Raw genomic sequence first — 10,848 nt, 5'->3', positions numbered from 1 at the left:
CTTAACATGTGTAGTGAGAATTGCTGGTTGCAAAAAGTTATAATTCAAACTTGAAATACAGTACAATATGCAGACTTTTTTTTTTTTTTTACTGTATATGTTGTTCCAGTAAACATGAGACTTTTGCAATATTTTTAAATATATATGTAAAAGTAGGAAGAATAGAATGAACAAAATCTGTTGTACATATTGGAGCATTGGTACAGGTCACACACTACATAATACCCTTCAACACTAACTTTTAATCACTGTATAATAATTATAAAAGTAATAATTTTTATTTTAACCTAATATTATAAAACAATGTGCTTTATAGCTAAGCGTAAGTTTTGAATATCAGATGTTATTACATGCATAATAAAAACAAATCAGATGCATAAAAATAATAAAGAAAATATATAGGGAATAAAATGATTAATAATAATAATAATAATATTAAACAATGGTAGTAATAATATACAACAAAAATAATAATAGTAAATAGGGATATGTTCATGTTGATCTGGTTTCCATAGTTCTGTCCATTATAAGAGCTGAGCAATGGAATTATTGGAAATGTTGCATGTTTAAAATGACAGACACCAATGAAGTGCAAAAGATCTCATAGATTATAATGGGGTTATTATAATTTGAAATTGTAGAATTTCTGCTGCAGATATTTTTCGGTAATGTGTAGATGGGATTTGCCAGAATCCCATCCATTTTGTAGGTTCTGTAAAACACTGCAGTGTTCTACCAATGTGGGGTTCTGGCCTTAAAAAGTCTTACATACATGACTTTTTTGCTTGCAACTTTAACGTATTCTGCGACAGAGGGCCCTAATAAAGTTTAGCTTTGTATATAAGAAAGGGTAAATTCACATTTACAGCAGGCAGCCGACCAGTGCAGATCTTTTTTTTTTTTTTTTAATGTAGATTGTGAGCCCCATATAGGGCTCACAATATACATTTTTTCCCTATCAGTATGTCTTTAGAATATTTGAGGAAATCCACACAAAAACTCCTTTCAGATGTTGTTCTTGGTAGGATTTGAACCCAGGATTCCAGAGCTGCAAGGCTACTGTGCTAACCACTGAGCCAGCATGTTGCCCCCAGCCAGTGCAGACATGTCACAAATCTCTGCCTGAAAAAAATCCAGAATTTTTCAACTGGCGATTTCACCCCCCAATGGACACCTGACGTATCCCATTATAGTCACTGGGGTCTCTCGGACTCTGTATGTCTCCATCATAGAATGGACCTGTTTTTGTCCATTTTTCTTTTATTTTGATGCTCAGCTGGACCAGAAGAATGGACAAAATGATGCTAATGTGAATGTAGCGTAATGCTAATAATTAGAATTAGGCTACACTTACATTACTGCCCTTTATGGACAGTCAGACTACTGTAATAGCGGTTACATGTGGAGCTCGGTAGTCCCCATCGACTACAATGGGTTCCATTGGTTGATTGCCGTTTTAAAACCGAAACCGACAAAGGAAAAAGTCCACTCAGCAGGACTTTTTCATCCGCCGATTTTCGACGAACATTGTAACCGGAGTCACTTCCGCACAGATGTGACCTAAGCCTGAGAATGTGGCTTTATATTTATTATTATTATGTATTTATTCTATTTTCTATTCTTATATTATTATTCTTTAGAATTTACTGCCAGATATTATGACAATGTGTAAAATACATAGAAATAATAATTAACATTTGCAGTCTGATACTTCCTACATTTTTCTATAGAAGCTGAAATAAGCAGTTGCTCCCAGCGATCCCCAGTGCCCTCCTGAGTATGGTCGTGCAGTCAGTGTGTGGCACCTCCTCTGCTGGTGGTGGGTGCCCTGTTGTGTAGACAAGCTCCCTCTGCCTGTACTCTAGTGTGCACAGCCCTGAGCACAGCTCTGCACAGTCTGTCTCTTCTGTGCTGCTCACAATCAAGGTCTCCCTCTGTCTCTTCCTCTCTCTCTCTGTCTCTCCAGCACTCTCTCTCTCTCTCTCTGCCTTGCACACAGTCATTTCTCTCCCACCCTTGACCCAGTATTACCAGCTCTGCAAAGCGCAGAGCACACTGATCTACACAAGAAGCCGCAAGAGCAGCAGCAGCACTAACCCAGGGAAGGAGGCAATTCCAGGATCCCCCTACTCCAGGTGAGCACAGAGCCCCCCCCCCCTCCACACTCATATTTTATGCCAGCAACCCCCACCCCATGCATTGCTATCTTACATCCATCATACACATCCAGCCTGTGATGTGAAAGCTCTGAGCCCAGTTATCAGCTCATCTCTCAGGGCTTCATGTTGCACGAATTGAGTTTCAAGAGGAAGGAAGGAAATGGGAGTTAAAAATATATTAAAAAAAGAACTTTGACTTGAAGCTGCAGCCTGAGCTCTGTAGACAACTCGCAGCCTCTGCTGGATCCTACAGGTCTATCTGCCTTGCTCGGGGTGCAAAGATCGGCAGGGATACAATTGCACAGATAAGATCGTTCCCTGCACCAGGCTGAGGAGTATAGTTCTCTGCAGAAAGAGAAGGGTTAAAGGATAAAACCTGTGTGTGATCAGGTAAGGAATGGTTTATGTTTCTGGGGCTTTATATATCAGCTGTATGACTGAATTGGAAGTAAGGGACAGTTCTATAGCACGGCTACATTTAATAGCATGGTCATAAGGGCTAATAGCTTGCAGTACCCGGCCGGGCACATGGGGGGCGCTGTTGTCAATCCTGTTAGCGCCCTCTGCAGGAAAGTGTTGGGTGGGTAATAGGAAGGAAATGTCTTGATAAAATAAATATATCTTGCTAGAAAATGTTAGTTACAGATTATATATATATATATATATATATATATATATATATATATATATATACTTTTCCCTAATATAGTCCCAAACTGCAACTTAGGTTGAGGGGGAAAAAAACATCTGGAACTTGTAACACCCAATATTGTAGATAGGGGGCCAAATGTATGCCCCCTGCCTAATAAGAGCTCACATAAACCAATCCTTAAGATGTATAATAGTATTTAAAGGGAACCTGACACATTAATAATACAGTGCTGTCTGTTATAGAGCAGACTGATGGTTAGTTTTATGGGAAAAGATCCACTGTAACTTTATCAGTTAAAATCTCAGCTATTTCAATGGAGAGGAGTCAAATAAGGCAGTCCTAACAGTGACTGACAGCCTCGCTTCTATGACAGTCCATACTGTCAGTCACTGATGGTACTGCCTCCATGATGATATAGCAAAGATCAGATATTTCAATGGATAAATGACAAGTTAAACTGATCCTTTCCCCACAAACCTATATATCAATCTGCTCAGCTCCTCCTGCCCTATGATCTGTTGCCTACAGATTGAACAGTAGTTTCCATTCGACAGGTTCCCTTTAAGACTATGTTACAGTAAGCAGTAATGTAGCTAGGGGGCGCAGTTGCCTGTTTTGTCTGTAGAGCCCTCTGCAGGAATATGCTGGAATTGTTGGATGTAAAAAGATAGCAATTGAAGTATCAGTTCAGTAAGGACTTTAGACAGAATATTTAGGCAGTACATGAATTAATGTTTTATGCTGTAGATATTCCCCGCACTGCATGATGTGTAATCGAGGATTTTTATGGTTTACATATCCCGCCATTGCTAATGATCACGAAGCGCCACAGCAAAGACAGCAAGTAGTCTGTGACATAGCAGAACATTGAAGTACAATACAGTGCTATAACTCTGCGGTGTAATATAATAGTGTGAAATAACATATTGTAATAGTTTACCATAATATTATAATATAGCAGTATAACTTAAAGGTGTAATATAAGATTATAGTATAAAGGATTTTTTAGTAACAGTGTAATAAAGTAGTATAACATTGGCATAATATAGCAATTTGCTATAGCGGTATGGTATAGTAGTATACTTTTGCAGTATAATATAGTAGTATAACATGGTGGTATAATTTATCAAAATACTTTGTAATATGGTAGTGTAATAAAGCAGCGAAGAATTGCAAATACCGGTAAACATGTTGTGCTTTTCAAAGGAGTCACCAGAACTCCGTTTATCAACCCAGCCCCGCAGAGACAGGTTAGGGTGACCTGAATTAAATGTGAATTCCTCCAGTGAATCGGGGCCTCACTTGCCATATCACAATTTTTGTTAATATGCCAGTGAAATCTTTGGCGCAATGAGATCACTGGATTGATATGCTGGGTCTCTTGACAGATTTCAATCAATACAGAAGATATTTTTAGTAATTCTGTATAGTGCTCAGTATTATACTGTTAGCGCCCTGTCTAAGGCTAAGGTCACATGCAGGGAATTGCGTGTGCAGCACTGCTCCTATTCAAGTAAGTGGCATTGAAATTCCTCAGAACCATGTCTATGCAGTGGATAGGGCCACTGCACCGCTCCTATTACTTGATGAAGTGCGGCTCTGCATGTGCCCTCTGTCCACTAGTAGCTTTGTGCTAGAACAGGGGATCTGTGTGGTCTTTGGGTGTTGGAACCTTATGGATAACAAATGTATCACCATTGCATCCTGGATGACAACTCTAAGGGTGCATTCACACTGAGTAAACGCTAGCTTATTCTGAACGTAAAACACGTTCAGAATAAGCGGCGTCTAAAGCAGCTCCATTCATTTCTATGGGAGCGGGGATACGAGCGCTCCCCATAGAAATGAATGGGCTGCTTCTTTCACTCCGTGCAGTCCCATTGAATTGAATGGGGAGTGCCGGCGTGTACGCTCCGGCATGAGCAGAGCTTGCCGTATACGCCGGCACTCCCCATTCACTTCAATGGGACTGCACGGAGTGAAAGAAGCAGCCCATTCATTTCTATGGGGAGCGCTCGTATCCCCGCTCCCATAGAAATGAATGGAGCTGCTTTAGACGCCGCTTATTCTGAACGTGTTTTACGTTCAGAATAAGCTAGCGTTTACTCAGTGTGAATGCACCCTTAGGGTTTTTCACACAGGGTTTTTTGGTCCGGAACCTGAGGCTTGAAATAATTCACAGGGGGAATTCATAATTCTTTTCTGGCAGTTTTTTCCTTTAAGTGGTCACAAATTGGTAATTTGTGACTATTTAAAGACAATTGTGTCTAAAAATAGTGCGGTCCACATTCATCAGCATTTGTGCGTATATGACTGCAAAGAATTGCAAGGAGCTCACGTAGATTTTCACCTAGGTGCAAGCATTCTGGAGAATGTGCCTCCGCTTAGCGTAGGGGACATGAAGATTGGTATAAAATATGCCATTGTTAATAACAGTCTCTAATGTATAGCCCGTAATGGCATTTGTACCCACTTAAATGGAATCAGAAAAATCATATTTTAAGTGCCCTATCATTGTTCAACATGTGGCCACCATTGCTCCCATTGAGCTGGTGCCTACATGTGCCTACAAGAGGAAGATATAACAGTGCATATTATATGCTAATGAGTATATTTGTTATGTCATCCCCCTTTTATAGGCTACACCAAACCAATACAGGTGATAGAGGAGGAAGTGGCATCCAATTGTGCACTCTGCTCTGCATTAGGCCCAATGAATGGGCCTAGTTGGGAGGAGGGAGTGTCTTCAGACCAAATTGCAAGGCGAATCAGCCTGAAGAATGAGCATCTTGCTTCTTTTCCCGGGAGCCGGAATAAACTGCTCCCGGAAAAAAGACGTGAGCAGCTCCCATTGATTTCAACGGGAGCCGTCTTTTTGGTCAGGATTTTGAGGCCGTGTGAACTTACCCTAATGGAGCCTTCACCCGGAGTTACACTGCGCTCATTCTGCGTAATACATTGAAAGCAATAGGGAAAAAAAACCTCCCATTGATTTTAATGGGGAGCGCACGTATGCCAGCTCCCATTCAAGTCAATGGAAGCTGCTTTTTACATGCTCATTCTGAACGTGTTTTTACAATCAGAATGAGCGCAGCGTAACTCCGTGTGAAGGCTCCCTTAGGGTCCATTCACACGGAGGAAAATGGTGAGGAATTTGGTGTGGAATTTTCCACTCTGAAAAATTCCACTAGTGGAAAAAAAAGCTAGCAGAACCCATTGAAATCAATGGGAGGCTTTGTTTTCAGTGTGGAAAATTTCACACCAAACTCCTCACCATTTTCCTCCGTGTGAATGTACCCTTAATAGGGTGCATTCACACAGAGGAAAATGGTGAGGAATTTATTTGGTGTCACACGGAGGAAAATGGTGAGGAATTTGGTGTGGAATTTCAGTGCTGAAAAAAAGCCTCCCATTGACTTCAATGGGTTCCTTTTTTCTGCTAGACACATTGAAACGAAAGTGTCTTAACAATGTCCGTGTGACTACTATTATAAAAACACCCGTTACATGGCCATTTTTTGATGTTTTAGTGAATAAGGACTAGTCTGAGGCCACACATTGTGGAAAAGCAGCATTTTTGGCAATGCAGTGGGGGGAAAAAAAACATCATGTTAGTTTTACCTGTGAAAACACTGTTTACTAGAGATGAGCGAGTACTGTTCGGATCAGCCGATCCGAACAGCACGCTCCATAGAAATGAATGGATGCACCTGGTACTTCCGCTTTGACGGCGGCCGGCCGCTTAATCCCCCGCGTGCCAGCTACGTCCATTCATTTCTATGCGAGCGTGCTGTTCGGATCGGCTGATCCGAAGAGTACTCGCTCATCTCTACTGTTTACCAGTCAAGAGTTATATGGAGAGGAGGCAAAAAATAAAAACTCAACATAAAAGCAGTGCAAAACACAATTGCTTTTGCTGTGTTTTTTTTCCCCTTGATGCATTTCTGATGAGTTTTTAGTTCTCCAGCATTGTTTTTTAGCTGTAATTTGCTATGTGTGACAATAGCCTCACACTGTGCTAATGGAGTAAGCAGAAGGGCTGTCAAGATGTGTTAAAGTTCATTGTCGACACACCCAGTCTCTTTTATACACAGAATATCGGTAGTATAGTAGAGCAAGCTAGGAATTTTATCTTCCTGAAGCAGTTGTCTCATTTTTCTGGATTGAAACTAGAGGGATTCAGGCTAGGGACGTATACTGTATATGTCTTCAATATGCCTAATGATAATGTATGCAAGGCTGCTACTCTCCTGCTTGGGCCACAAACTCATTGGGAGGTTTTCCTCTTTCACTCAACTATTGAAGTTTGGTAAGGGAAAAAACTCAAATTGAGATTTTTCTCAGTAGTGCAGGCGGATACCTGAACTGTAATATCTTAGCATTTCCTTCTTGTTCACTGTCTGCACAGAGTTTGCTTTGGAGATTTGCATTCTGGGAATTCTTATCTTTACACGAGGCCTGAACAGTCTTTTGATGTAGGAAAATATAATTGACCTCCTGTGTTATAGACGCGCAGTTAAGCTGTTAGCGGCATATCTGATCACATGCTTGATGACTGTTTCCAAAACTAGCAGAATTGTGAATGCAGCTCTTGTTACTATATAGGATACAATTCAGTATCCAGATAAGTAATATAATGCATGTACACAGTAATTCCACCAGTAGAATAGAGAGTGCACCTTGGAATATAATACTATTTCCCCTATGCCAGAAAATTGGCATAGTTGGAGATAGTCGTGGCATATAGGAGTTTTTTGTGCAAAAGATCCACCACTTCTCTCTTTTTGAGCCCTGCTTACCAATTTTTAGGCTAAGGCATCACGGGACGATCCGCAGCGGTAGATCGCTGCGGGAAAAAATGTGGCAGGAATGCATCATGGTTCTTCCCACAGCGATTTGAACAGAAAGTTCGCACAGTTTTCCTCCATGAACTTTATGTTACAATTATATCTATGGAAATGTTGACGGCTTTCCCGTGTCATGTTTGGAAATCGCAGTGTGTCCACATGGCAGTTTTAAACGCAAAGTGGGCATGGGATTCACTTGAACCCCGTCCACTTTGCAGTTACTGTAAAATGCCACAATTTTTTCCTGTGACGCGGGCAAATAGGGCGAATCACGGCGTTTCTGTCCTGTGGAGTCCCAGCCTCAACCGCTGTGGGAAGAACCGCGATGCGTTCCCTCCGCGTTTTTTCCCGCAACGCTTTAGCGCTGCAGATCGTGCCATGGGGCCTTAGGCCAATGCAGGATGTTACTGAGGATCACCATGGGATATGTAATGTATGTGTTATGCCCCCAAACATTCCTGATAGTGTTGTGTAGGGCAGTGGAGCCAAAAAAAACTATTAGACACTCTTTATTACTGGAACTAAAACTTTACTAGACAGCAATAGGAACACATAAGATATGGCACATACATTCAGGAACTTTAATCACTTGAGACTCACTTGCATGCACTGACCTGCATTGTGAATTTGACCTCCTGTGCACACCAGACATTGTATACATTAATGAAAAACAAAGGAGGTCAGTGCTCCGGAGAGAGCATATAACTCTAAATCTAAGCTCACAATAATTCATTCAGTAACATTACGCAACACACAGGCTCATTTTCAAATGGGGAAAAATGTACTCGAGTCCTTCTTTAAAGCTGCCAGATTGGTAGATACAAACAGAACTGTTTATGACTTATCTGTCCTTATAGACAACAAAGATACTTCCGTAGGCTTTCCATTTTCTTTTGAAAAGAAAAAAGTCCAACATGTTGTTCTTTTTTTCTCTTGAAAAAATCCCCCAGAAAGCCAATGAAAGGACCTTCTCTTTTATTTTAACATTGTTAAGTTGACAGATACAAACAGAAAGTGTTGCTTTTGTTTCAGTCATTCCGGCAGTTTTAATGACTGTTCTTCTCAGCCACTGACAAGATTAAAGGGATTCTACCATTAAAAACTTTTTTTTGTAGATAAGACGTCGGAATAGCCTTTAGAAAGGCTATTCGTCTCTTACCTTTAGATGTGATCTCCGCCGGGCCGTTCCTTAGAAATACCGGTTTTTACCAGTATGCAAATTGGTTCTCTCGCAGCGATGGGGGCAGGCCCCAGCGCTGGAAATGCGATGGGGGCGTCCCCATCACTGCTCGAAAACAGGATCCAGCGACGCCTCTGTCTTCTGCTGGATCCTCCCCTTCTTTCTTCGGCTTCACCTGCGACGCCTGCGTAGTTGGCTCTGCCAGTGAGACACTAGTAGATCCGACTGAGCATGCCCGCGGCCATAGCTCTGACGCTGCAATTGTGCGCATGTGCAGTCGGCTCTACTAGTGTCTCACTGGCAGAGCCAACTACGCAGGTGTCGCAGGTGACGCCAAAGAAAGACGAAGAAAGAAGGGGAGGATCCAGCAGAAGATAGAGGCGTCGCTGGAGCCTGTTTTCGAGCAGTGGTGGGGACGCCCCCATCGCATTTCCAGCGCTGGGGCCCGCCCCCATCGCTGCGAGAGAACTAATTTGCATACCGGTAAAAACAGGTATTTCTAAGGAACGGCGCGGTGGAGATCACATCTAAAGATAAGAGACGAGTAGCCTTTCTAAAGGATATTCCGACGTCTTATCTACAAAAAAAAGTGTTTTAATGGTACAATCCCTTTAAAGGGGTTGGCCACTTTCAGACCGATATTGAGAAACAAATGTTATTTTTTGTACAATAAAAGGATATACAATTTTCCAATATACTTTCTGTATAAATTCCTCACTGTTTTCTAGATCTTTGCTTGCTCTCATTCATTCTGTTACTTCTAGTGGATAAAACTCTGACCATGGTCATGTGATTTACAGTCCATGGTCATGTGATGAGTACACAGGTGCACAGCTCGTTACCAGGAAGATGTCTGATTACTGTGCTGTAACTATAACGAGCAGTGCACTTGTGAGTACATCACATGACCATGGACCCTAAATCACATGACCATGGTCAGAGTTTTATCCACTAGAAGTAACAGAATGAATGACAGCAAGCAGAGATCTAGAAAACCGTGAGGAATTGATACAGAAAGTATATTGGAGAATTGTATAACTTTTTATTATACAACCCATAATATTTGTCTCTCAATATTGGTCTTAAAATGGACAACCCCTTTAAGGCTACCATAGACCCTGGGTTGTATGAAGATTGGGGGCTACAACTAGTCTAAAGTCATCTGACACAAAAGGAAAAAAAGAAACAGAAGGCCAACAAAAGGGTCTTCGAGTACATTTTTTAAACACATATGGAGGCCTAAAATAACAAACTGTGTATACTCATCTGTCCATTCTACTGGGGATCCAATGGAAAGTCTCCATTCAAATGCACAATGTTCCAGACCTATGGGCTATACAGGAGTGTGTCAGCAAGTCGGTGACTGATCAGAGCATCAGTGCTGGCTGCGGTCATCGTGTACGTGCAGAAATTGAACACATACCAGGGACTAGAACAGAGACTATTCTTTGAATCCCCAGCTGAAAATACAGGTGAGTATATGCTGTTTATTATTTTACATTTCTTTACGTGTTTAAAAAAAACTTACTGGGACTCTTCTCTAAGGGGAGTCTGTCTTCAGGAAAGTCATAGTCATAGTGCACAGCTGAATTACACATTCACAGACAGAATCACACCCACTCACAGTTTACTTATATGTTCTGTGTCTTCTCTGTGCAGAACTCCAGAGGCTTGAGGATCTTTGAACTTTAAGGACATTGAACAGATCCTGCATACACCTGTTTCAGGAGCCAGTATACATGAGTGCATACTCCTTGGTAATTGTTTTGGGCCAAATTAAATTTGGCGGGCCCCTGGGCAGCCACCTAAACTACCTATATTATAATCTCCTACTGCTGCTCGGAGCAAAACAACAGACTGCAAACCTCTAGTGTAATATATGAGCTCAGCAGAATAGTGAGTGCAGCTCTGCAGTATTATATTGGATTACAGGATATAATACAATGTTTGTCTACAGTGCAGGTGAATTCATTAAGACTGGTGTTCTGTACTTTTCCTATACCAGTCTTA

The 10,848-nt window shown here is 41.4% G+C and overlaps 1 protein-coding gene across 2 annotated transcripts in view; it reads left to right on the top strand.

Annotated features, from left to right (window-relative positions):
* Window positions 1-1,837: 1,837 nt before the first annotated feature.
* Window positions 1,838-10,848, top strand: part of LBHD2 (LBH domain containing 2) — a 56,534-nt gene continuing 47,523 nt past the window's right edge. The window contains exon 1 of one of the 2 annotated variants that reach the window (XM_075282559.1): window positions 1,838-2,135. The gene's annotated coding sequence lies outside the window, so the exon portion shown is untranslated. Of the gene's footprint in view, window positions 2,136-2,201; window positions 2,550-10,848 lie in introns of those variants that run through there. The other variant, XM_075282560.1, reaches the window with a different exon arrangement.

Source organism: Leptodactylus fuscus, chromosome 7, assembly GCF_031893055.1.
Source record: "Leptodactylus fuscus isolate aLepFus1 chromosome 7, aLepFus1.hap2, whole genome shotgun sequence".
Lineage (NCBI taxonomy): Eukaryota > Metazoa > Chordata > Amphibia > Anura > Leptodactylidae > Leptodactylus > Leptodactylus fuscus.
This window is presented reverse-complemented; position numbering and strand designations above follow the sequence as displayed.